Source organism: Giraffa tippelskirchi, chromosome 11 (genome assembly GCF_054371585.1).
Source record: "Giraffa tippelskirchi isolate mGirTip1 chromosome 11, T2T-mGirTip1v1.2.pri, whole genome shotgun sequence".
In the NCBI taxonomy this organism is placed as follows: domain Eukaryota; kingdom Metazoa; phylum Chordata; class Mammalia; order Artiodactyla; family Giraffidae; genus Giraffa; species Giraffa tippelskirchi.
The window spans coordinates 148793170-148819585 of record NC_137285.1 but is presented as its reverse complement, the minus strand read 5'-3'; the positions used below and the strand labels follow the sequence as shown (position 1 = coordinate 148819585).

The window sequence follows — 26416 nt, the reverse complement described above, 5'->3', positions numbered from 1 at the left end:
TGTTTGAGCAAGAAGGCCAAACAGTTAGACCCCGGGAAGACCTGGAAGTTGCAAGCTTTGAATGTTGCCCGGGAACTCCAGATAAAACTGGGCTCACAGCCTGGTCTTGCTACGTGCTGGGAGTGTGTTCAAAAGCAGGTTTCAGCAAAATGTAATATCAGCCCGAGGAAGATTAGGTAATTGCATTTTCTATGACTTTCAGATCACCACCGCAGCAGTCTCTTTGGATCTGCTCAGAAAACAGGAAATATCATTAGTGCTTCATAGAATTTCCTCACAGAAGCAAAAGGACCAGCTCTTTTCCCATGAGGTAGGGTAAATTCTGTAACTATGCTGGGAGGTCAGATATATTCCAGAGACTAGTAAGTGTGTTTTCCAAATGTTTGAAAACAATTTAAATTTGTCTGTGACCTCTCAGAGAGGTTATCTTGCCAAGGCTTTAATTCTATCTCCTGTGAAGCAGACACAGGAATACATACCTTACTGATGGCTGCAGAAGTTAGCACCAAATATGTCGAGTGCAGGGAATCATTGGCATAGAGATATTATTACTCCCCTAACACCCACATGGTTGAATAACTAGATACTCAGAGCACATACCAAGGCTGGGTCCCATCCCTCTGAGGAGGTTGTCTCAGCTGGTGAGGTCAGAAAGGCCTTCTTTCAGAAGAAGCTTTTGAAAAGATAATGTAGAACCGGTCAGAATGACTGACCAAAATCAAATAGTCTACAAACAATAAATGCTGGAGAGAGTGTGGAGAAAAAGGAACCTTCTTACACTGTTGGTGGGAATGCAAACTGGTACAACCACTGTGGAGAAGAGTGTGGAGATTTCCTTAAAAAATTAGGAGTAAAACTACCATACCACCCAGCAATCTCACTGCTGGGCACACACCCCAAGGAAACCAAAACTGAAGAAGACACGTGTACCCCCATGTTCACTGCAGCACCGTTTACAACAGCCAGGACATGGAAGCAACCTAGATGTCCATCGGCAGATGAGTGGATAAGGAAGTTGTGGTACATATACACAATGGAATATTACTCAGCCATGAAAAGGAGCACATTTGAGTCAGTTCTAATCAAGTAGATGAAACTAGAGCCTGATATACAGAGTAAAGTAAGTCAGAAAGAGAAAGATAAATACTGTATATTAACACACATATATGGAATCTTGAAGGATGGTACCGATGATCCCAAGTGCAAGGCAGCAAAGGAGACACAGACATAAAGAACAGACTTTTGGACTCAGTGGGATAAGGAGAGGGTGGCATGATTTGAGACAAGAGCATTGAAACATACCCATTACCACATGTAAAAGAGAGAGCCAGTGGGGGGTTGAGGTATGACACAGGGGACCCAAAGCCAGGGTGCTCTGTGACAAGCTGGAGGGATGGATGGGGGGGGGGGGCTCAGGAGCGAGGGACACACGCGTGCCTGTGGCTGATTCATACTGTTGTGTGGCAAAAACCATCACAAAATTGTGAAGGAATCATCCCCCCCCCCAAAAAAAAGATAATGCGGAAATGGGTGTTACAGAGAGGGAGGTGATGACGCGGAAACCTCCTGCTCACTTCCCCTGCTGGGTCCCTCAAGGCATCTCCACAAAGGCTGAGGACTCTGAAGAGCAGAGAGGGAACCTCACGGAACTGCGTGCCAAGGTCCTCTCTGACTCCAGGGCTCTGTGTGTTTATAAAGTCCAGGAGCTCTGCTAAGGGTTATGGTTACTCCCACCAACTGCTGGAGAAGAGCATGTAAGCCCATCCTGATGGCCATGGGCATCGTGACCCCCAAACCCTGGAGAGAATGAGAAGCCAGTCACCCAGACGCTCTTAGCAGAGCTAACACAAGGTCATATTCAAATATCAGACGTCAGACAGACGTGGACCCAGAAACCAGCAGAAAACTACTGATAACTGAGTTTCAAGGAACGCTCTCTCTGTCAGGTTTCCCCATGGAGACGGTGTCTTGAATAGATGCAAGTTTTAGCTACCGCCATCCAAAAGAAAGTTGCCAGATGAACGTTTCTTTTTAGGTCAATGAGGGCATGAAGGTGCCTATTCTCAGTCTGTGTTAACTAAGTTATGCAAATGTTGTGGGACACGTCAAAGGGCTGGACTGAAAGATTATACTGCCTGCATGTTCACTGGTTGTCCGACTCTTTGCAACGCCATGGACTGTAGCCCTCCAGGCTCCTCTGTCCATAGGATTTTCCAGGCAAGAATACTGGAGCAGGTGGTCATTTCCTACTCCAGAGGATCTTTCCTCCACAGGGATCGAACCCTTGCCTCTTGCATCTCCGGCATTGCAGGCAGCTACTTTACCACTGAGCCGCCTGGGAAGTCAAAAGATTACGCCCACTCTGGGAAAAAGATGGTGGATTAGCCAGTCCAAATCCAACTAAGCAGTGGGATATTGCTGTGTCTGCAAAGCATGGGATTGGGATTGTTTAGAAATCTGAATTTGCTAGCTATTTAGTCCAAATAGTGAAATTTTCAAAGTAATCTTTTAAATGCTTCAAAGAAACTTACATTTCTAATCTTATGATTCAGAGACAAGCATAGCAAAAAGAGTTGTTGGAGGATATTTAGTTAAGCGTGTCCTAAAGCATGGGTTCCATGTCTGTAAATTTTCATCTCTATGGAAAGAAGGAAAAAAAGAGTGTGTGGCTAAATAAGGATAAAGAATGCTACTTTGAAAGAAGGATTTATAGAGTCTTGGAACAGAATAATAGATGTGAGTGCAAACTCAGGATGTCTATACCAATAAGTTCCAAGCTGAGTTTTCAAGACTTGGATCTCAAAAAGATATCACAATGCCAGCATCTTCCACAATCCAGGTGAAGGCATGAAGCTTTGTTTTGTACCACATAACTGACCCTTTGGACACAACAAACAGTTAACATGTAGGCTGGCTATATAATTTCAACTTTTTAACTTTTGGACTGGCTCCCAAAAAGGCAGCTGGATACATCAAATTCTCTTTTTAAAGTATTTGAACTAAAAAAAAAACCCTGAAAAACTCTTTCAGTTTTTCAATAAGATGATGGACCTTCATGGGGTGAATAGCCACACCTACATATAAGTTATGAGGAGGCAAAAAAGAGAAAAATGATGGGAAACATTTAACAGAGGGACAGAAAGGAACAAAAGGTAGGAACACAGAAAGATCGCAGTAATAGCAGTGCTCTGGGGGAAAGGCACTTACAGTCGAGAAGATAAGAGTGATGGGGTGAACCAGGGTGGTCGATACTCAAGCTACTGCTAATCAACAGATTGAATATGGTGATTATCAGAAACTTGGTGGACCTGGTATTCTGTGTCTGAAATACTAGGAATTTGCTTTTGCCTTATGAGCCTTGAAATTCTCAGGGTCAAACCTGACAGACAGCCCAAAATGTTTTATGGAAGCTCTTTGGCTGGTGAGAACCCCTAGCTCACAAACAAGTCTTTAACCCTGACTCCAACCAGCCTCCTGGTGAGTCTCCCGGTGATGGAGAAGCCTCCACCCCCACCCCCTGGAGGCTTCATTCCAGAGGGCAGAGCCTGGAACAATGAGTAGCTATCAAAGAATCCATTCCACCCCTAGAAAGTGAAGAATCAACCTGATTTCTCTTAACGCCCTTTCTATGAGCTACCTCTAGACTACAGAAGCTAAAAATTAAAGGAGACAGATGGTGGTTAAGAAGGACCAGTGTAGGGTGATGAAACAAGCAGTGCCCTAGAGTCGTGACACCATAGCTTAAGTTCCCAGAATTTCTGCGCTTGCAATTTATCCTTTGACAAGGCACTTTAACTTCCTGACCCTCAGCTTACACATTTCACGAGTGGAAATTCATAACGGCTATTTCAGGATTATTGAGAGAAATCAGTCAATTAATGTGGAAACGTCTGGCACAGAATGAGAGCCTCATAAATCTAACGATTTTCACAGAATTGCTTTCTCTCAAGGACCCTCCAAAAAGAGATTCGAGACACATGATAACCATGTTCATAGCAGAACAAAAATAGATTATGAAAGGGCTCACCGAGAATTGCTGAAATGACTGGAAATGTTTGACTTGAAGAATAAGAGACGAGATAAGGGTGGGCATGATCGTTATCTATCTTGGGAGAGAAGGGTTTTGCTCAACGTGCAGAATCAAGCATAATACTAATGTGTAAAACTTAAACCTTAAACTCAGTCACTCAGTCATGTCCAACTCTTTGCAGCCCTGTGAACTGTAGCCTGCCAGGCTTCTCTGTCCACGGGGCTTCCCAGGAAAGAATACTGGAGTGGGTAACAATTTCCTCCTCGAGGGGATCTTCCCAACCCAGGGATCAAACCTGCCTCTCCTGCATTGGCAGATTATTGACCACTGTGCCAACTGGGAAGCCCAATACTAATGTGTAGAAAATACAGAAAGAGTAAGGTGGCTTTCCCAACAGGAAGAATTTTCCAAAGGTAGAGTGCCCAGGAAGTCCCCATCAGGTATCAGAGGACTCTGCGTCTGACCACTCTGCAGGCACCATTCACATCACCGTCTACGCCCTGCTGGGAGTTATCAGGGCCCAACTTTGGGATCCATATAAGGCAGCCCTGGTGTACACCTGGGCTGCGTGACAATCTGTTGGGGATATTCTAGGAAAGAGAGACTCCAGATTGGTCCCTTCCAGTCTTGATAGTCTAAGGCTCTCTGGTCTTAGATAGACAACAAGCAAGTGAACCTGAAGAAATACCTACCCAAAGTCCATTTTCCAGAAGGATACACAGGTAAACACCCTCCATAGTAACTGCTAGCTATAGACTCTTTTATTGTTATTATTTATTTTTATGTATTTCTTCACTTGGTGCACCAGGTCTTTGCTATAGAACGTGGAATCTTCAATCTTTTGTGGCATGCAGAATTTTTAGTTGCCGCATGTGAGATCTAGTCCCCTGGCCAGGAATCAAACCCATGGCCCCTGCACTGGAAGTTCGGAGTCTTAGCCACTGGACCACCAGGGGAGTTCCTGCAGATTCTTTAAATTATAACATTCTTTTCTCTCTCTGAGCAGAAAAATACCTGAGATTTTCATCTAAGATCTGACACTAAAGAAGACAAAGGCCTGCAGGTCTGGAATCTCTAATTCCATTCTCCTTCTGAGGCCGCCCAGCTGCATGGAACCTATGGCTGAAGAAACCTCACCACTGCAGCAGAGTTCACTCTGTGGGTTTCACAGGTCACCCTGAACTGACCGTTCCGCACTTCCTGAAGTTTCCCAGTTTCTACCTAGTCACCCTTTCGGGAAATGTGGAGATGCTTATTCTAACCCCAGTGGACACCTAACTCCCCGCCCCATGGACTTCTTCCTGGGCCTTCTTTCCCTGCTGGATGCCTGCTACACCTTGGTCATCACCCCTCCGACTCTGGCCACACTGACCACAGCAAAATGGTCATCTCCTATGGCCGATGTCCAGCCCAGTTCTTTTTCTTCACCACCTTCGCCATCATCTTCACCATCAGTTCACTTTACCTGCTCACTGTGATGGCCTATGACAACTTTGTTGCCATTAGCAACCCACTGCACTATAACGTGGGGATGTCTCCAGGCATCTATATGGGCTTGTTGGCCGGGGCCTATGTCTGTGGATTATCAAGGGCCATCCTGCGTACCACACACACCTTTACCCTCTCCTCCTGCGTTGACAATCAGATCAACTTCTTCTTCTGCCATCTCCCACCCCTGCTAAAGCTTGCGTCCAGCAGCACGACACAGAGTGAGATTGTCATCCTCTTTGCTGCCAAACTCATGTTCTTGGCCAACGGCATGATCATCCTGGTCTCCTACACGCTCACCATCAGAACGATTCTAAGAGTGAAGGCTGCTGGTGGGAAAGCCAAGACCTTCTCCACCTGCACCTCCTATCTCACTTCTTTTGTTCTCTTCTTTGGGACACTTGCTTTCATGTGCCAGAGAAGTAACTCAGACGAAATCCCCAGAGAACAAGATTGTGTCTTTTACACTGTGGTCATCCCTATGCTAAATCCTTTGACCTACAGTCTGAGGAACAAAGACATAGAAGGCGCAATCAGAAAAGTCATTTGTAAAATTCAGTTCCCAAGGGATGTAGCTTAGATAAGAGCCCTTCATCCTCACCCACATTCTCCTCAGAGAGATAAGCATCAACAGCATCAATACCATATGAAGCTTACCCTAAAGAATGAATGCTTTCACTGGCACCCTAGAAGTGGGCAAGAACTACCAGCTCTGTAAGAAAAGCTGCAAGTTTGGTGAAATTTGTTTGGCTGGTTTCTTCTGCCTCTTTTCTCTTTCCCTCTTTCTCTTTAGTTTACCCTCCAAATTCTCAGAGTTCTAGGGCTACTCTCTGATATCACAGAGCTAAAAGATCGCATAATCCTAGTAAACTGATCACCACATCCCACCTCCCATTCCCCAACTCAACCATGTTTGAGTTTTCCAGTTACCCTCTCTTTATCCTTTGTCTCTATGCTCATTAATACTGAATTTTACTCTTTATGAAAGATTATAGCTGGGGATCATGTTAATGGAAGAATAAGGGATTTTTAATGCTATGGATAGCCTGCTTTGATCTTTTTTTCTATTTTTAAAATTTATTTATTTATTTTAATTGGAGGATAATTACTTTACAAAACTCTGATGGTTTTTGCCATACACCAATATGAATCAGCCATAGGCATTTGTGCCATATGCTCTTTATAGGGGACACTCTTCAAAGATAAGGCATAGATTGGTTGAAGGCAAAAGAATGAAAAATTTTATTTCATGGAAACACTAAAATAAAGAAGCTAGGATGGTTATGTGATTATTAAACAAGAGACTTTAAGGAAAAGAATACAACCAGAGATAAAGGAAAACATTAATTTTTCAGAAGGAAATAACAATAGTACATCTTTATGTACCCAATAACATAGCTTCAAAATACATGAAGAAAATACAAAGGTGGATATGCTAACACTTCTCTTCAGTAATATGTAGAAAAAGTAGGTCAAAGTCAGTAAGGGCAGATAGTTGAATACCACTAACCAAACTGATCTAATTGATATACATGGAATGCTACATGCCCAAATCCAGGAGAACCCAAATTCTGTTCAAGTTTATGTGGAACATCCACCAAAATGGATTATATGCTGGTCTGCTGCTGCTAAGTCGCTTCAGTCGTGTCCGACTCTGTGCAACCCCATAGACGGCAGTCCACCAGGCTCCTCCGTCCCTGGGATTCTCCAGGCAAGAATACTGGAGTGGGTTGCCATTTCCTTCTCCAGTGCATGAAAGCGAAAAGTGAAAGTGAAGTCGCTCAGTCGTGTCCGACTCTTAGCGACCCCATGGACTGTAGCCTACCAGGCTCCTCCGTCCATGGGATTTTCCAGGCAAGAGTACTGGAGTGGGGTGCCATTGCCTTCTCCTATATGCTGGTCAGGTCTCAATAAATCACAAAGAAGTGAAATCAAGACAAACAAGTTCTCTTTCCACAATGAATTAAATGCATAATGCTAGTAGTGGTGGTGGTTTAGTCGCTAAGTCACGTCCAACACTTGAGACTCCATGGACTGTAGCCCACCAGGATCCTCTGTCCATGGGATTCTCCAGGCAAGAATACTGGAGTGGATTGCCATTTCCTTCTCCAGGGGATCTTCCCAACCCAGAAATCAAACCCAGGTCTCCTGCATTGCAGGCAGATTCTTTACCGACTGAGATACAAGGGAAGCCCAATAATGCTAGTAATTAATGACTAAAAGAAATTAAAGAATACACTCCTAAATAACCTGTGCAGGAAAAATAAATTAAAATGGGAATAAGTAAATATTTTAAACCGAGCACTAATAAAATAAATATGAAAATTTGGGATGGGGATGGTATTAAAGCAGTGCTTAGAGTTCTAAATGGCTATACTAAGGGGGAAATGTCTTGAATCAATTATCTAAGCTTCCACTTCAAGAAGCTAGAAAAAGAAGATCAAATTAAACCCAAAGAAAATAGAATAAAAGAAGCAGTAAAGATGAGAAAAAGATCAATGAAATAAAAAATAGATGAATGTCAATTATATCTCAACAAACCTGTTAATAAAAATAGATTTTGTAAAACTCAACAAAAACTCAAACTTCGCTTCCTTGAAAAGATTAATAGAAGTCCCAAGTACCAGGATTTTTTAAATTTTAAAAGGGCATTACTACAGATCCTATAGGTATCATAAAATAGAATAAGGAGATAGTATGACCAACATTGTGCCAATAAATTTGATAACAGAGAAAACAGAAAAATTCCTTATTAAACATAAGCTTCACAAACTAAAATAATAATAAAATCTGAATTATCTTATTTTTTGAAGGAATTGGATGCGTTTTAAACAACTGCCAAGACTTTCCCACCTGCAGTGTGGGAAGTCCTGCAGTGAGAACTCCAACTTCTCCATGTGCTCTCTGACCCTTGGCATGACAAGTATAAAATTATAGGACTTTGGAGAATCATTTTCCAGTTTCTTATAAAGTTAAAGATACATCTACCCTATGTCCCAGTAATTCCTTCTCCTTGGTATGGACTCATGAGAACAAATGCTTATGTTCACCCAAAACAACTTTTACAGCAACTTCCACTGCAGCTTTACTCATATCAACTCAACACTGAAAACAACCCAAATGTGTAAAGACAGAAGAATGGATAAATGAATTGTTGTATATTCAAACTCAGCATTTTTTAAAGAAATGAACCATTGATACATACAACAACATGGACAAATCTCAAAAATAAGAAAGTTATGATGAATGAAAGAAGCCAGACAGAAAGGTTTCCTTTCTATGAAGTTCAGGTAGACAAACTAACCTATGATAATGGAAACCAGATAGCGATTGCCTCTGCAGGATGAGGGAAGAACGATGGTCTGGAAAGGAGCAGGAAGGATTTCCTGGGCTATGGAAATCTTCTATACCTCGATCTGTGTGATTATATGTGCACTTGTATACTATCAAAATTCGTTAATCTACAGACTTAAATCGCAACAATTAGTGAATTTTGTTGTTTGTTCAGTCACTGTGCTGTGCTGTGCTCAGCCGCTCAGTTGTGTCCGACTCTTTGCAATTCCATGGACTGCAGCCCCCCAAGCTCCTCTGTCCATGGGATTCTCCAGGCAAGAACAGTGGAGTGGGTTGCCATGCCCTTCTCCAGGGGATCTTCCCAACCCAGGGATGGAACCTGGGTCTCCCACATTGCAGGCAGATTCTTTACCATCTGAGCCTCTACAGAATCCCAGTTCAGTCACTGTCATGGCAGTTACTGTATTTATATTATACCTCAGTAAAATGCTGCTAGCTTTAAACCATAAATCTATATTTAGCATCAGTTACCTTGAAGGAAAGAAAGGCTTTAATGCTTCAAGAAGAAAAAGAGAAAGGGAGGAAAGAAAGAAAGAAGAAAGGTGAAGGAAGGAAGTAGGGAGAAAGGTAGCAGGGACGGAGGAAAGGAAAGAAAAGCACGTTTACAACTGAAAGGTTTTCCCAGGACGGGCTTTACTGACACCTGTTGTCCTGGCATCCTAGTCAGTGCAGCATTTGTCCCAGACTTTTCACTTTTTTATTAATAGCTTGATGTGTTTCCATTTTTGTACTTCTACCTTCTACCCTGGTCAGTCTAACAGTGTGGGGGACATGTACACAGTGAACAGGGCTATCATGTTGACATGTATTTAAATCTGAAAGACTAATCAGCCAAATCTTGTCTCTCTTTATTTGATTCTTTCCGGAATGAAATCTCTTGTCCAAGGACAACAAGCAAGGTGAGCCCTGCTTAAAAAATTAGAAAAAAAAAAAAAGAAATCTTCCAGACACAGGATCTAGAGACAGCTCATTTCTCAGGTCTAGGGCAGTGGTGAGGAAATAGTCAAATCTGCTGCCCCTGGCAGCCACGGGTGTACTAGCCAGTTATACTGTGGTCCATGGCTCAGCACATGATGCCAACAGGTTGTCCACTGGGCTGACTCCTAGGTATAAATGCCGTCCTGCTACAGCGTATTAGAGAGTAGTCCAAAAGCTTTTGCCATAGTAGTTTGGTCCATTTTTGTACAAGGCAAAAGTCAGGCCAATATATACTATTGTTTGGTATCATTTTCATATTTTGCAGCGAGCACTTTTGGTAGCAAAAAAACAGAAGTGCATGTTACACAAGACAGTTAATGATGAACATATATTTTGCACGAAATGTTTGTCATCATTTATCATCCACTGCAGATGTCTTAGTAGTGTCCATGAGGATTTGAACAGTAGAAGATACAAATCATCTAAAGGTACATTACCCCTTGCTCTCAAAGACTGTGCCTGATGACAACAATTTAAAATAGCAGGTGTGTTTACATTTCACTCCACAAAGCACGACTTTTCAAACTCATCAAAAGTAATTTAGCTCATTTCTTTAATTCCAATGTTTTGTGCACAGAGAGAAAGTAAAACAATACTTGGTAATGTATTGTCTCCAATAGAAAATTACAATTTCACAAGTGAAATGATAACGGTTTTATGTCAGTGTCATTAAAAACTTCAAACAGAAAATCTACTCCAATAATTTGATTTTTTTTTGTCCAATTCTTCAAAGCAAAGCTGTTGAGAGTTCATTCTGGCAAATATGAAATAGATGACATTATTGTGAATGCTGCTGTAAATTCCACATAAAACGTCAAGCTTGAAGACAACACTCCTTGTTTATGTGCTGGTAAGACAAATACAAGTTTTACTGAAGCACGAAATCATGAAAAAAAACCAAAGGATGTTCTTACTGAACTATGAAACCTATGGCACAGACTTATATTTGAAGTCAACTGTGGCACACATAATTTAGAATCACATCCAGACAAGTTATGATGGTTTTTCCATCAAAAAGGAAGCTATAGTTTTTAGCATTTACAAGTATTTTCATAGCGATACAGTTAGAGAAAGGGAGTACAAAATGTTTTGATCAAGATGGGATTGAATAACAAAAACAAAAACCCTCTGGCATGGCAGCTCAACATTTCTTTCCTGCTTCTTATCCACAGCATCGTAGAAGTATGTAAGGCTTTGAAATGCTCCTCTTTAATCAACCTGAGTGATCTACAATAATATTGAGCTCCTTTGTTTAAATGTTTCCAAAATTTGAATTGTATTTATTTTAAATCAGTTAGAAATCTTGATCTTTAATAAAAAATGTAAGAACTGGAGCACAAGAAGCTTCAACTTTTGAAGGTTTTAGCAAGTTCCAAGTAATGAAAGCAAATCTTGCAAACTGAAAGGCATTGAAATTGAAATTTATCCATTCCATTGAAAAGGAAAAACTAAACAAACATACAAATCAGTGTACAAGATTTAATTCTGAATTTACATAATTGTGGTTTGTATTATATTGACTTGTGACAAGACTCTTTTTGGTGGAGTCCCTGATTCACTTGGAGAAATTTCTCTTCTGAACTGGAGTGAAATAATAAAGTCAATCATTTTTCATTCAACATTTAAATTTGATGAAACATTCAAAAGATCATAATTTTATGATTTTTTTTCTTAAAAGAAATTATCAAAGAAAAGTAGGTGTTTTAATTAAAGGTCAAAAAATGCACATATGGAAATACTTATTTTCACTGAAACATATAGTTCAATGTGAAAAAATAGAATTAAGAATATTCTCCATTCAGCAAAATTTTCTTAAAGTATGCTAGACACCTCTATGAAGAAAAAGTAGTGATTCCATCAAAACTATTACAGTTTACTGCAACATCTGGTTGAATCTCACTAGCACAATGTTGAATGAAGGGAATCAGACACAAATGACTATATATTATATGATTCCAGATACATAAAGGACAAAGGCAAGCAAAGTAATCGATGCTATTAGACCTGGGTCACACAGAAGGGTTTCAGGGATTAGTGAAGTATTTGATTTCCATCTGGTGCTAGTAACTCAGATCTGTTCAGACTGAAAATTCATCTATACATTAATTTTTCTGAGTGTTTGTTATACTTCAATGATCTTTTTTAAATACTATGGATATTATGGATATTCTCTTACATGACTATGATATTATAACACCACTACTGTTACCGAGTCCAAGTTCACTCTGCTTGCCACATGACAGGTCAGTGAATCAGAGACCAGGTGTTGAGGCAAGGAATACTTTATTTGGAAAGCCAGCAGACAGAGAAGATGGCAGACTAATGTCTCAAAACAGTCATCTTATGAGGTCTGAATGCCAGGTTCTTTTACAGGTCAAAGATTGGGAGAGGTTAGGAAACAAAGTAAAAAGGTCATTAATCTTGCAAATATCTCCTAGAATAGCAAGCCTTGGGCAGGGGAGGTGTTAATTTCTTCCTTCTGACCATTCACAGGTGGACAGGGTCTGGAACAAAGGCACTTCCGTTTAACAGTCAGGCAGAGGGGCAGGAGTCATTGAGACAAGTCCCTTCTGTTTAATTATAACAACAAAGGCGATGAAAAGCAAGTCAAAGAAACCGTTCCATATGGAGGTGGATTTGGTTCTTCCCTGCAATACTACCACGCCTGAGAAAATGACCGATTATCCCATCACAATATTTAATATCTTGTTCTCATTCATATTTTCCTCGTTTACCCAAGAATGGGTTTTGTAGTTTTTATTAGTTTTAATCCAGGTCCAGTCTAAATTAAAGCACTGCATTTGAGTGCTACATTTTTCGCCTGCTTTTAATCTCATACAGTTCTCCTTCCTTTTCACTTGTTTCGAGACACATAGTTGTCTTATAAATATTCTACATTCTAGATTTGTCTGAGTGGTTGGAGTGGGCAGAATTCTATAATCCTCTCTCCTAGGATGAGGGCAGCCCCTGAGATACGATGGGATAGCACTTCTGTTATGAGAGTACCAGATTTTTAAGATGTAAGCAGGGTCTCCAATTAGTTGACTCTGAGTTCATCCAAAAAGGCAGTTATCTTGACCGGGTCTGACCTGATGGAGCAAAGAGAAATTCGAAACAGTAGAGACATCATCTTACATGCCTTGAAGAAGTGAGCTGCCAGACGGTGAGAGGGGGCTAAGAGGCAAGGGTGGGCTTGAAACCAGCTCCTGGCCACAGCTACCAAGGAAACAGGCACCACAGTCCTAAATTCACAAAGCAATGAACTCTGCCAACAACCTGATGGGACTTGTAAGACAACTTTGAGTCTCAGGTGAAATTATTATCCCACCCAGTGCTTAGATTTCAGCTACAGGAGATCCTGAGCAGAAGACACAGATAACTCACACCCCAACAGCCGTTTCATGGACATTATGAGATATGTGTCATTTTGTAACAGGGAAGAACAACTCTGCCTCCATAGCAGATTAGATCTGCTTCTTTTACTTTAACCTTTGTAGTCTATGCTTTTGTTTACAGTTAATAATGTTGCCTATAGCCTGAAATATATAGGATAGCCAGTTCTCAAGTTTCTGACTTTTAAGAGTAGAAGGGTTTTCCATTCATATAGAGAGAAAAAGTGGCAGAACCGAGAATAACATTGTCTATATTGGAGGTTTGTAGGAACATCATGACCCGACCTATTTGGACAAAGGAGTCCTGCACCAAGAAGCTTGAACAACCAACTTCACCCCTCCTTCACCTTGGCATTACCCTGTGACCATGTGACCCAACAGTCCCCCTCCTGGGCACACACCCTGAGAACACCATGATTCAAAACCACACGTGTACTCCAATGCTCACTGCAGCACTATTTTCGATAGCCAGGACATGGAAGCACCTAAATGTCCATGGACAGATGAATGAATAAAAAAGATGCTGTGCATATATACAAAAGAATATTAGTCAAAAAAAAAAGAAACAAGATTAGGTCATTTGTAGTGATGTGGATGAAACTAGAGTCTGTTATACAGCATGAAGTAAGTCAGAAAGAGCAAAACAAATATTGGATATAACTCATATATTCGTATATGAAATCTAGAAAAATGGTACAGATGAACATCTTTGCAGGGCAGGAATACAGACATTGAGAACAGACTTGTGGACATACTGGGGTGAGGGGAGGAGAGAGGGGGATGAGTCGGGAAAGCAGCATTGACATAATACGCGACCACGTGTCAAACAGACAGCTGGCAGGAACCTGCTGTAAAGCACAGGGAGCTCAGTTCAGAGCTCTGTGATGACCTAGGGGCTGGATGGGGCAGGGGGGTGGGAGGGAGGCTCAAGAGGGAGGGGATAAATGCATACACATAGCTGATTCAGTTTGTTGTGCAACAAAAACTAACACAACATTGTAAAGCAATTATACTCCAATTTAAAAATTCAGAACAATGAATGCTTTGCTGGTACAAAAGTAGAGTCATGGATGCAGTAAACAAACTTATGTTTACCAGGGATAAGTGAGGAGAGGGATATACTGGGAAACCGGGATTGACAGATACACTCTACTACAGATAAAATAGATGATTGACAAGTGCCAGCTGTACAGCACAGGGAACTCTACTCAGTAATGGCTTACTCTGTAATGGCCGATACGGGAAAAGTCTTTAAAAAAAAAAAGAGTAGATATATGTATATGTATAACTGATCCACTTTGCTGTACCCTTGAAACTAACACAACCTTGTAAATAAGTGCAAATAACTATACGCCAATAAAAACTTTTTTAAAATATCAATTCAAAAAAAAAAAAAAGAGAATGCCTTGTTGAAATCCTTGGGAGAGTGAGGTTTTAGGGGGCAGGAACCACTCGCTTCCTTGCGTGGCCCTCCATAAAACTTCCTCTGCTCCAGACTCTGACAGTTCAGTACCGTCTGGTCTCACTGTGCATCAGACACAAGAACTTATGGTCGCTCATGATCTTAAGCAACTAAATTTGCGGTTATCTGTCACTCGGCAATGGAAAACATGTATGCCACCCTCCTTTGTATTTCTTGTAAATTAAGAGTTGCTTTAAAGCAGCATCAGATAAATTTTTTCTATAAAGAAACAGACTGTAAATATTTTAGGCCTTGCCGGCTGATCCAGCCTCTGTCAAAACTGCTCGTCTTCCAGTAGGATGTGAAAGGAGCCGAAGGCAATACTAAACAAATGACTGTGACAGCGTTGCAATAAAGCTTCATTTTATAAAGCAGATGGCGGGCCGGGGTTCCCGCTCCTGGACCCTCCTCTCCCGCCCTGCACGTTCTGTCCGCCCTGGCGCCCCCTTCAGGCTGACCAGTGCACAGTCCCCGCACTCAGCCCTCCCGCCAACCCGCCGCTGGGAGGCCCCTGGGGTGAACATGCTGTTGACAGCAACATGCTGCTGTTGCTGTTTCCAATCCTGGCTCAACCATCCCTTATTTTTCACAGCACTTTAAAATTCACCCAGCTCTACTGAATGCCTAATTATCACATTGAAGCTTCACAACAGCCGAGCGAGTGGGATGCACACTAGCTCCCATCTTCGGAGAAACGAAAGTGAGACCCCAGGGAATTGAATGTCTTGCTGGGCTCACACAGATGGCGGGGTCTGAGTCAGGGTTTGAATCCTGGGGAATGTCCTAGGGGAGCCTCCTATACGACGACTGGGCTCCTTCTCATTGACGGGATGGGGGAGGGATGTTATATAACGAAGAAGAATTTCAGGCTTCAGCCGTCAGCCAGGGCAGGGATGCGGCAGCCCTGAGCCTCCTGAGGCTTTTTAGAGCTCGTGGCAGGATGCGCAGCCTGCTCTGTGCGGCAGCTGGCGTGGGAAAGGGCAAAGCTCCGCCGATCCACCCCCTGCATTGGGGAGATATTTCAAAGCACACGAGCTGCCCGGCAGTGTCATCCACGCGGCTCTTGCCGGTGACGCCCCGTCCCGTTTCAGAAGGACTGCCTTGTCACTCGGTGCAGGAGTGGGGCCGGGTCCAGGTGACTCAGGTTCTACGCCCGGATCTCGCATTTACTGCTTTTGTGACCCGGAGCACATTGCTCCATCTCTCGGCACTTCCCGCCTGTAAAACGACAGCGATAAGTCCTGCGTCACCTGGAGGACGATGAGGACCGGACGGGAACGTGGGTTCAAGGACGCTTTCCGCACTGGACAGGTGTTTCCGCCCCGAGACTGCCCTTCCGAGGCCCCTGCCCCCGCCCCCCTCATACCTGCCCTCAGGAGCGCACCTGAGCTCTCCGGAACTGCGACTGTGTTTGTCCCCGCACGATCCATGAGGAAAGAGCATTCCACGGCCCTTAGTTGACTAACGGCCCCTGCTCACTCCGTCTGCCTGGTCTCCCCTTCTGCATAGTGTATAATCCCTGCGCACGTCCCTCTAACCGGAGTCCAGACGCTCCCTGACCTCTCAGCCCCGATCCCTTCTGGTCAAGGTTACAGCTGTCAGTGTGTTTTTAGAATCTGTGAGCCTGCTTCTTTTTAGTAAATAATTTCACTTCAGTTCAGTTCAGTTCAGTTGCTCAGTCGTGTCCGACTCTTTGCGACCCCATGAACCGCAGCACGCCAGGCCTCCCTGTCCATCACCAACTCCCAGAGTCCACCTAAACCCATGTCCATCAAGTCTGTGATGCCATCCAACCATCTCATCCTCTGTCATCCCCTTCTCCTCCTGCCCCCAACCTTTCCCAGCATCAGGGTCTTTTCCAATGAGTCAGCTCTTCACATCAGATGGCTAAAGTATTGGAGTTTCAGCTTCAGCACCAGTCCTTCCAATGAACACCCAGAACTGATATCCTTCAGGATGGACTGGTTGGATCTCCTTGCAGTCCAAGGGACTCTCAAGAGTCTTCTCCAACACCACAGTTCAAAAGCATCAATTCTTCGGTGCTCAGCTTTCTTCACCGTCCAACTCTCACATCCATACATGACCACTGGAAAAACCATAGCCTTGACTAGATGGACCTTTGTTGACAAAGTAATGTCTCTGCTTTTTAATACGCTGTCTAGTTTGGTCATAACTTTCCTTCCAAGGAGTAAGCGTCTTTTAATTTCATGGCTGCAGTCACCATCTGCAGTGATTTTGGAGCCCAGAAAAATAAAGTCAGCCACTGTTTCCACTGTTTCCCCATCTATCTGCCATGAAGTGATGGGACCAGATGCCATGATCCGGGGCCTCCTTCTCCAAGCTCATGGTCCTCACGAGAACGAGCGAGCAAACATCGCTCTTGGGTCAGGCACCCCAATGACAAAGGAAAATAAAGCCTCCTGATACATTCAGCACTGAGGTGCTGATTACTACTCTCAGCTTAGTAGCTCCAAAAATCACACGGTTCACATCCAGTCAATAGATGCTTTCTGAACAACCGCTACAGGCCAGATCATAATCCCCTCAGATACTACTATGAGTAAGCCCCAGCTGCCAACTTCAAAGGGCTCATAGTCAAGTAGGGCCCAGACAATGGCATGACATCACAGTTCCAGGAAAAAGTACTCACCCAGGAATGCCTAGTATTGGTGGGGCTGGCTTGAGCTGCCCAAAATCACTGTCAAACTCAGACATCACTTATTAACTCAGAATGAGAAATGTGATTTTCAACACGACTGACAGCCTTGAGCTGGCTGGTCGGTGTATTCTCTCCCTGCAGAAAATCCTCTATCCGAAGCCAATGTCTTCTCGGAAGGATGAGCCATAAGCCTAGAATTGGAGCGTAAGGAAGAAACTGGACAAGCATCTCTATGAAATCAGACCTGTGGCCAGAATGCTTGGCTCCGCTGAGACATCACTCAGGCAGGTTAAGTCTCCAGCTGATGGTACTGTCACCTGTCCGGCTGGTTACATCCCAGCCCTGAGGGTACACCTGGCCCACGTCCTAGGTCTCCCAGCATCACAGCCCAGTGGGTCACTTGTGATGTGAGGCTGACCTCTGACAATTAAGTTCATTACCCCCGGGGTCAGCCTGGGAGCCCACACGCTCCTAGGTCCATGAACTCAAGGTGTCTGCATAGTCCCGCTAAACACAGGGACCCCACTCCGTGGCATGGCATCTTCATTTTGCTAAAATTCAAGGGAGCTCCAAATGGACTACATCTTAAGAAATGCTTGAGCATTTGGCAACAGTCCTTGTTTTTTCCAACTCTGGTTCTGTAAAACCCCAGAGTTCATCCTGTCAAAGGACCTAGTAGAAATTCTACTGGTTTCACATGAATCCCAGGATGCAAACCAGCAGAGGGAACCAGCAGAGATGGGCTGGGAAGCAGAAGCTCTAGAAATGATGAAGGACCCTGGCTTCAAAGTCAGGAAACCTGGATTTGAATCTTAAAAACATCTTATTCGTTATGCGATCCTGACCAATTAAGGCATCCCTTTTGAGCTCCACATTCCTCACCTACAAGACAAAGGTGACAAAGATATACCTTAGAGTCATTGTGGGTGTTAACAATGGAATAATCAGTGCCTGCTATATAACAAATGCTCATAAATGTTAGGTGCTTCACAGGTAGTGCAGCGGTAACGAATCTGCCTGCCAAAGCAGGAGACACAACAGATGTGGGTTCGATCCCTGGGTCAGGAAGATCCCTCGGAGTTCGAAATGGCAATCCACTCCAGTAGTTAGTGGTTGTTGCTCTTAAAAATAATGATAGATTCTAGCAATAATGATAAGATTCTAGCAATAATGTTCTAACAATAGGATGATTGTAATATAAGATTCTAACGATAATGATAAGACTCTAACAATAATGCTAGCAATGCAAACTTGGAAGCAGCAGTTACCTTTTGAGAAAAGTCAGTTCCCAAGTCCTCTGTGTCATTTCGGCTAGTATAGGGCCAGAGAGTCACCAAAGACTTTGAAGTGAAAGAACCTGTCTGCGTACACCTGGTGGGACAGCTTCCCTAACAGGCTGGGGAAAGCCTGAGACAGTAAACTCTGCCCGGAGTAGCCTGGACAACCTCCAGGAGGAGGGGAGGGGGACGAGGAGGAGAGAGAAGGGCGTGCATTCATTCAGGCGCCCGACAACTAAGACCTGTTCAATGGGTCCTGCTTAGAGTATCATGCGGGGAGGGAAGACTTGAGCTGAAACCGTCTGAGACAGAAAGAGCTCCGTGATGATGGGATAAAGGCAAGGGTCCCGGGGCTGGCAGGGGATGAGAAGCAAGAACTCAAGCCCAGCCTGAGGAGCAGGCATCAGGGAAAGCTTCATACGGTGCCACTCAATAGATAAGTCATATTTTGTTTAGTCTTTACGTTTCTCTATGGGAAAAAAAAGTCTTTTAATTCTACGAGAGTTTCTTAGCTTTTTTTCATTAGCGTATAATCACTTTACAATGCCGTGTTAGTTTCTGCTGCACAGCAACGTGAATACAATATGTGCTGTGCTCAGTCGCTCAGTCGCGTCCGACTCTCTGTGACCCCATGGGCTGTAGCCCGCCAAGCTCCTCTGTCCATGGGATTCTCCAGGCAAGAATACTGGAGTGGTCTGCCATGCCCTCTCCAGGGGATCTTCCCACCCCAGGGATCGAACCCAGGTGTCCCGCATTGCAGGCGGATTCTTTACTGTCTGAGCCACCATACATCCCTGCATTCCTGAACCTCCCTTCCACTCCCCCTCAATCCCACCCTTCTAAGTCATCACAGAGCACCAAGCTGAGCTCCCTGTGCTATACAGAAGCTTCCCACTAGCTGTCTATTACATTTCACACATGGCAGTCTATATATGTCGGGCTTGACAGGTGGCACGAGTGGTAAAGAATCTGCCTGCCAATGCGGGAGACACAGGAGACATGAGTTCGATCCCTGGGTCAGGAAGATCCTCTGGACGAAGGCATGGCAACCCACTCCAGTATCCTTGCCTGGAGAATCCCATGGACAGAGGAGCCTGGGGTTGCAGTCCCCCAGTCCGTGCGGTCGCAAAGAGTCAGACAGGACTGAGTGATGAACACTTTCACTTTTTTAGGCAGGGTTACAGGTGAAACGCCTGGGACAGGCACAGTAAGAAGCTCCCCCTCCCCGTTCACAGGAGGAGGGAGTAGTGGGAGAGGTCCTCCCCACTAGAACTGCGGTCTTTCTCGGATGAAGGAAGACACTGCCAACCCACGGCTGAGCAGAGGGGCATCTAGGGGTGGGGATTCTCTACCCTGCTCTCCTCCCAGCCTCAGTCTCTGGTCAAGCCTCCAACTGGCAGAGAGAGGGCAGGGGAGCCCACAGGGGAGCCCACAGAGGTCAGAATACGGCACCTAGGGGACTCCGATGGCCGGGGAGTTCACTAGCAGCACGCAGGGAACTCTGGACCCTGGTTTGTTTTATTGTTGCTGTTTTTAATTTTTGTTGGAGTGAATAGTGAATTTACATGCCGTGTTAGTTTCAGGTGTGTAGCAAACTGAATCAGTCATACATATGTATATCCACTCTTAGATTTTTTTTTCGTTACAGAGTATTGAGTAAAGTGCCCCGTGCTATAGTCAGTCCTTATTGTGTGTGTGTGTGTGTGTGTGTGCGTGCGTGTGTGTGTGTGTGTGTGTGTGTGCGTGCGTGCGTGTGTGTGTGTGTGTGTGTGTGTGCGTGCGTGCCTGTGTGTTAGTCACTCAGTCATGTCCAACTCTTTGCGACTCCATGGACTGTAGCCCACCAGGATGCTCTGTCCATGGGATTCTCCAGGCAAGAAGACTGCAGCGAGTTGCCATTCTCTTCTCCAGGGAAGTCCGTATTAGTTTTCTATTTTAAACACGGTCGTGTGACACAGCACTCTTCTTAGCCAGAGTGATTCGACCTTTCACATTTACTCTGATTGCTAACATGTTTGATGCTGTTCCTCCCTCTTATAAAGTTTTCTCTTTTATGTGCTTGGTCATAACTTTTTACTAATAAATAATAAACCCTATTAATAAAAATAACAAGCAGAAAAGCACTTTTATTTCTTAGAAGGGATGTCTATGCATTCATTTACTGTTGCTATTGTTATAGTTTTCAATTTATTATACTTTTTTCTTGTTTTTCCTAATTTTTTCCTAAATTTCTTGAAATTTCCTAATTTTTTTAATATATTTTCCTTAAAGTGCTTGGAAAGTCCTATATCCTGTTTCAATTCTTACAATGATAACCCAAGTTTAATTCACTTGAACCTTTATTTCTCAGTGTCAAGAACTATACAATATTGAAACATAAAACACTTATTAACAGCATTCCTGTTCTTCTCTGCTTCTTTCACCAGCACCCGAAGATATATTCTTTAGTCCGTTGCATTCCTTCTGAAGGTGAATTGGCTTCTCCAGCCTGAGCCTATAGGCTTTGGAAAGACCTGGACAAGAGATAAAATTAAAAATAAAAGACAGACAGACACAGAATCATAAATACTCCATGATACTTCTTACAAGATAATCTAAAATAGTCAGTCTCCTAGAAGCAGAGAGTAATAACAATGGTTGGAAGGAGGGAAGAGGGAAGAGGCTGGAAGGAGGGGAAAAAAGGGGAGATATCAGTCAAAGGGTACAAATTTTCAGTTATACGAAAGAAACAAGTCCTAGAGAGCTCCTGTATAGCATGATGCCTGCAGTAAACAATACTGCATTGTATGCTTAAAAATTAGCTAAGAAGATAAATATTGTGTTGTGTCCTTATCACAAAAACATAATAATAATAAAGAGGAAGGTGGGAAGAAACAGGGACCTGATGCATAGGTTTGTGGCATAGATCGTGGTGATGGTTTCACAGGCACATTCAGCTCAGCTCAGTTGCTCAGTCGTGTCCGACTCTCTGTGACCCATGAACCACAGCACGCCAGGCCTCTCTGTCCATCACCAACTCCCGGAGTCTACCCAAACCCATGTCCATCGAGTCGGTAATGCCATCCAACCATTTCATCCTCTGTTGTCCCCTTCTCCTCCTGCCCCCTATCCTACCCAGCATTAGGGTCTCTTCCAGTGAGTCAACCCTTCGCATGAGGTGGCCAAAGTATTGGAGTTTCAGCTTCAACACCAGTCCTTCCAATGAACACCCAGGACTGATCTCCTTTAGGATGGACTTCTTGGATCTCCTTGCAGTCCAAGGGACTCTCAAGAGTCTTCTCCAACACCACAGTTCAAAAGCATCAATTCTTCGGCGCTCAGCTTTCTTCACTGTCCAACTCTCACATCCATACATGACTACTGGAAAAACCATAGCCTTGACTAGACGGACTTTTGTTGGCAAAGTAATGTCTCTGCTTTTAAATATGCTATCTAGGTTGGTCATAACCTTCCTTCCAAGGAGTAAGCGTCTTTTAATTTCATAGCTGCAATCACCATCTGCAGTGATTTTGGAGCCCCCCAAAATAAAGTCTGATACTGTTTCCACTGTTTCCCCATCTATCTGCCATGAAGTGATGGGACCAGATGCCATGATCTTAGTTTTCTGAATGTTGAGCTTTAAGCCAACTTTTTCACTCTCCTCTTTCACCTTCATCAAGAGGCTCTTTAGTTCTTCTTCCCTTTCTGCCATAAGGGTGGTGGCATCTGCATATCTGAGGTTATTGATATTTCTCCCGGAAGTCTTGATTCCAGCTTGTGTTTCTTCCAGCCCTGTGTTTCTCATGATGTACTCTGCATATAAGTTAAATAAGCAGGGTGACAATATACAGCCTTGACGTACTCCTTTTCCTATTTGGAACCAGTCTGTTGTTCCATGTCCAGTTCTAACTGTTGCTTCCTGACCTGCATACAGGTTTCTCAAGAGGCAGGTCAGATGGTCTGGTATTCCCATCTCTTGAAGAATTTTCCACAGTTTATTGTGATCCACACAATCAAAGGCTTTGGCATAGTCAATAAAGCAGAAATAGATGTTTTTCTGGAACTCTCTTGCTTTTTCGATGATCCAGCGGATGTTGGCAATTTGATCTCTGGTTCCTCTGCCTTTTCTAAAACCAGCTTGAACATCTGGAAGTTCATGGTTCACAGGCATATACTTATCTCCAAACCCATCAAGTTGTATAAGTTCATTATGTACAGCTTTTTGTATGGAAAAAAAAAATGTTTTTAATAATAATGGGCAGAGAGGGGAGGAATAAGGCCAAGCACCTGGTGTCTGATGAGAACATGAGTGGATACTCAGCAGGGGGACCAGCGGGCGTTCTAGCCAGGAGTGCGCACCCCGGGCCTCCCGCAGAAGGGCCACGGGCCTCAGCATCCCCGGTTCTGGGATCACTTCCGGTTCCCGTCCTTCCAGCGCGCGGTGCCCGGCAGCACCCACCGCTCCTGGCCACGCTCTTGAGTCACCTTCACTGGACCCGGGTGGGCCCGGTGGGCTCTGACAGTGGCAGCCCCGAGCGGCCGGAGCAGCAGCTGCGGGCGGAGATCCGGGGCGCCGGCGGCCGTGTGGCCGTCTCCAAGGGCAGCATCACCTCAGCCCCGCCGCCACGGGCATCTCTGTGACTGGTCCCACTTCCACGCCAGGCTCCCAGCCGAGGCCCTGGGGAAGAAGGGGAGCCAGAGGACGTGGGTCTCCACCTCCTTCTCCTGCAGGCTTGCTCAAGGGCAGCTTGAGCCGGACCGTGTCCTCGGGAGTGACGCCCGGCTTTGCGGATTTCCTGTTGGCGCCCCGCCCAGCTGGGTCCCACGGCAGCAATCTGGTGAGGAAGCTGAGGGAGGAGCCTCAGGGATGCAGGTGAGCCCCATTTGGGGGTGCCACCCCAAGGCCCAGAGAAGGCCCTCAGAATTAACACTTTAAGTTAACACATTAACACTGTTAATCTGAGTTACTGCTCAGTCATGTCTGACTCTCTGTGACTCCATGGTCTGTCCGTGGAATTCTCCAGGCAAGAATGCTGGAGTAGGTTGCCATCTCATCTCCGGGGGATCTTCCAGACTTGGGGACCGAACCTGGGTCTCCTGCATTGCAGGCAGATTCTTTACTGAGTTACCAGGGAAGCCCACATCAAGGAAAGATTATTTTAATGAGAAAAAAAAAAAATCCAGGGAAGAGGAGATCAAAAGATGGTGTCAATATGCCCTTCCCACATCCTACCTTATAACCTTTTATGGTTATACATTCATTCTTTCTTTCATCGGCCATGAGTTTGTCCAAATTTTGTACCTATTTTAATGTCTGGCACGTGGTAGAGATTCCATAAATATTGGGAGAAAGCCCCGCAGTGATGTTTTTCATTTTTTTTAATCAGAGTATAATTGCTTTACAACACTGTGTCAGTTTCTGAGGGACAACAAAGTGACTCAGCTGCATGTATACATATACCCCCTCCTTGGATCTCCCTCTCACCCCCGACCCCAGAGCACGGAGCTGAGCCCCACTGGTGACTTAATCTATATTTTACTAAGATGCCATTCATCCAACAGATAGCAACTGGCATCTACTGTATGGGTGCCAAGGTGGTAAGGCTCAGTCTTGGCCCCACAGAGCTCGTGATCTGCTGAAGGAGAAGGATCACTGTATAATAGAGAAACTAGGCTCAAAGTTAATATCTGTCACTTCAATCAGACCTCAAGCACTGAGTCCTGAAAGCAGAGAGAAACAACCAGCTCCAATGGAGGAAGGTAGGGAGGGTTTTCACCAGAGGGGCTGACATGGGATATGGGCCTTGAACAACATGTAGTGCTTCAAAGGCAGTGAAACTTGATAAGGACAGTCCAGGGCAAGAAATAAGTTAGGGAAGTCTTAGGCATGAAAGCAATAAGGAGCCTAGGGTGACTTGACTCTAGACTGAGATGGGAGATATGTAGGAGGCAGATGGTCACATCACAGAAGGCCTTACTTGCCAGACTCAGAAGCATGAACTTTGTTCTGTAGGACATAGGGAGCCACTGAATTACTCAAATAGAGAAGCAGTAAGTGTTTTGATATGTGTTTGGGGTGGTGGATGCACTGAAAAGGAAAGAGATTGGGTTGGGAAGACCAGGTTCAGAATCCAAACCAAGGAAAGAGGTGAATGGGAATATATTGCTGCTGCAGTGCTCTAGCCACAAAACTGATCAGTTCACTACAGAAAGCAAAGCTCTGCTGAGCTCTATCAAAGGAGTGATTTAGAAAAGCGTGGGGACTTCCCTGGTGGCCCAATGGTTGAGACTTTGCCTTCCAATGCAGGGGTGCATGTTCCATCCCTGGTCAGGGAGTAAAGATCCCATGTGCCTTGCGGCCAAAAACCAAACCGTAAAACAGAAGCGATACTGTCACAAATTCAATAAAGATTTTTCAAATGGTCCACATCAAAAAAAAAGTCTTTAAAAAAAAGATAACTCCATAAAAAAGGAGAGTCGCTGTATGTAGTAAGCATTCCCATAGATATTCCTTATGTAAAATAGGCCGATGAATAAGTCAAAGCTAAACTAGCTGTGGCTGTGACCTGCAGCACTGCCCCGCGGTTGGCCAGTTCGGAGGGACGAGCGTCATAGGCTGCCGTGTCACTGCTGCCTCACTGCAGCGTGATGCATGAAGAGCCGCGGCTGTCGGGGCTTCTGCCACCTGTGTTTCTGGCCCTGAATCTCGGGACGCCAGGCCACCTGGGAGGCCCATCGTAAGAAGGCTGAAGCACAGTGATTCTATGGGAAAAGGCCATCACAATTCGTATAACCGCTTGACTGCAGGAAAGTTTCCAGAAGCTTCCGCACTCTGTTCTCTGACCCCATTTCTCTCTCTTCCTTTAGACAGTGCTACCTGTGAGAAGCGTCCCGAGGGCCAGTGGCCCAACAGGGAGAGCGGTCAGTGCATCCCCTAACCCTTGACTTCCTGTCCTACCAGGAGCTCCCGGCCCTGCATCTCCTCCTCACTCTGACCACCTTGGGCATCTTCATTGGGCACCACCACGCCCCCGTCATCCGAGCCAGTGATCACTAACTCAGAGACCTTCCGCTGTCCACCTTGGCCCTCTATTTCCTCTGCCCCTTCATGTTCATTGGCCCTCCAGGGCCCCTCACCTGTGCTGTACACCAGGCGGTTTAGGGGGGTCACCTTCACAACCTGTGTGTCCACTGTGCTGGCCAAGACCGTCGTGGTGGCGGCAGCCTCCCGTGGCACCCAGCCACATGCCCAGATGAGGAAGTTCTGGGGCCAGTTCTCTCCAAAACTGTCCCCATGGTCTGTTCCCTGATCCAGGCAACCTTATGTCCACTCTGGGTGACAAGATGGCCCCCACGACCTGTGACCTCTACAGAGCCTGACAGGGGCTCCTTGAAACTGTTCTACGCCATGCTGGGTTACTTGGGCTTGCTCGGTCTGGTCAGCTTGCTGGTGGTCTTTCCGGCCCCGCCGGCTATCTGACACCTTCAGTGAAGCCAAGCGTATCATGCTCAGCACGTTGATCTGCTCCTGTGTCTGGGTGTCCTTCATCCCCACACACAGGAGTGCCCAAGGCAGGGACACAGTGCCTCTGGAGGTCTCTGCCATCCTGGCATCGGAAGCAGGTCTCCTGTTCTGCCTCTTCCTTCCCAAATGCCACATCATCCTTCTCCGTGTAGAAAAAACACAAAAGAACAAATGCTTGGCAGGCATCATCTCAAGTGAGAAAATCAGTAGTGGGCAGAAAGGCATCCCACCTGCTCAAGGCTGCCTTCCTTAAGCTCCTCAGTAGGAAACAC

The 26416-nt window shown here is 44.8% G+C and overlaps 1 pseudogene; it reads left to right on the top strand.

The window, feature by feature from the left end:
- The first annotated feature begins 1526 nt into the window (after positions 1–1526).
- LOC145525295 (olfactory receptor 9I1-like) lies at positions 1527–25502 on the top strand (annotated as a pseudogene).
- The last annotated feature ends 914 nt before the right edge of the window (positions 25503–26416 follow it).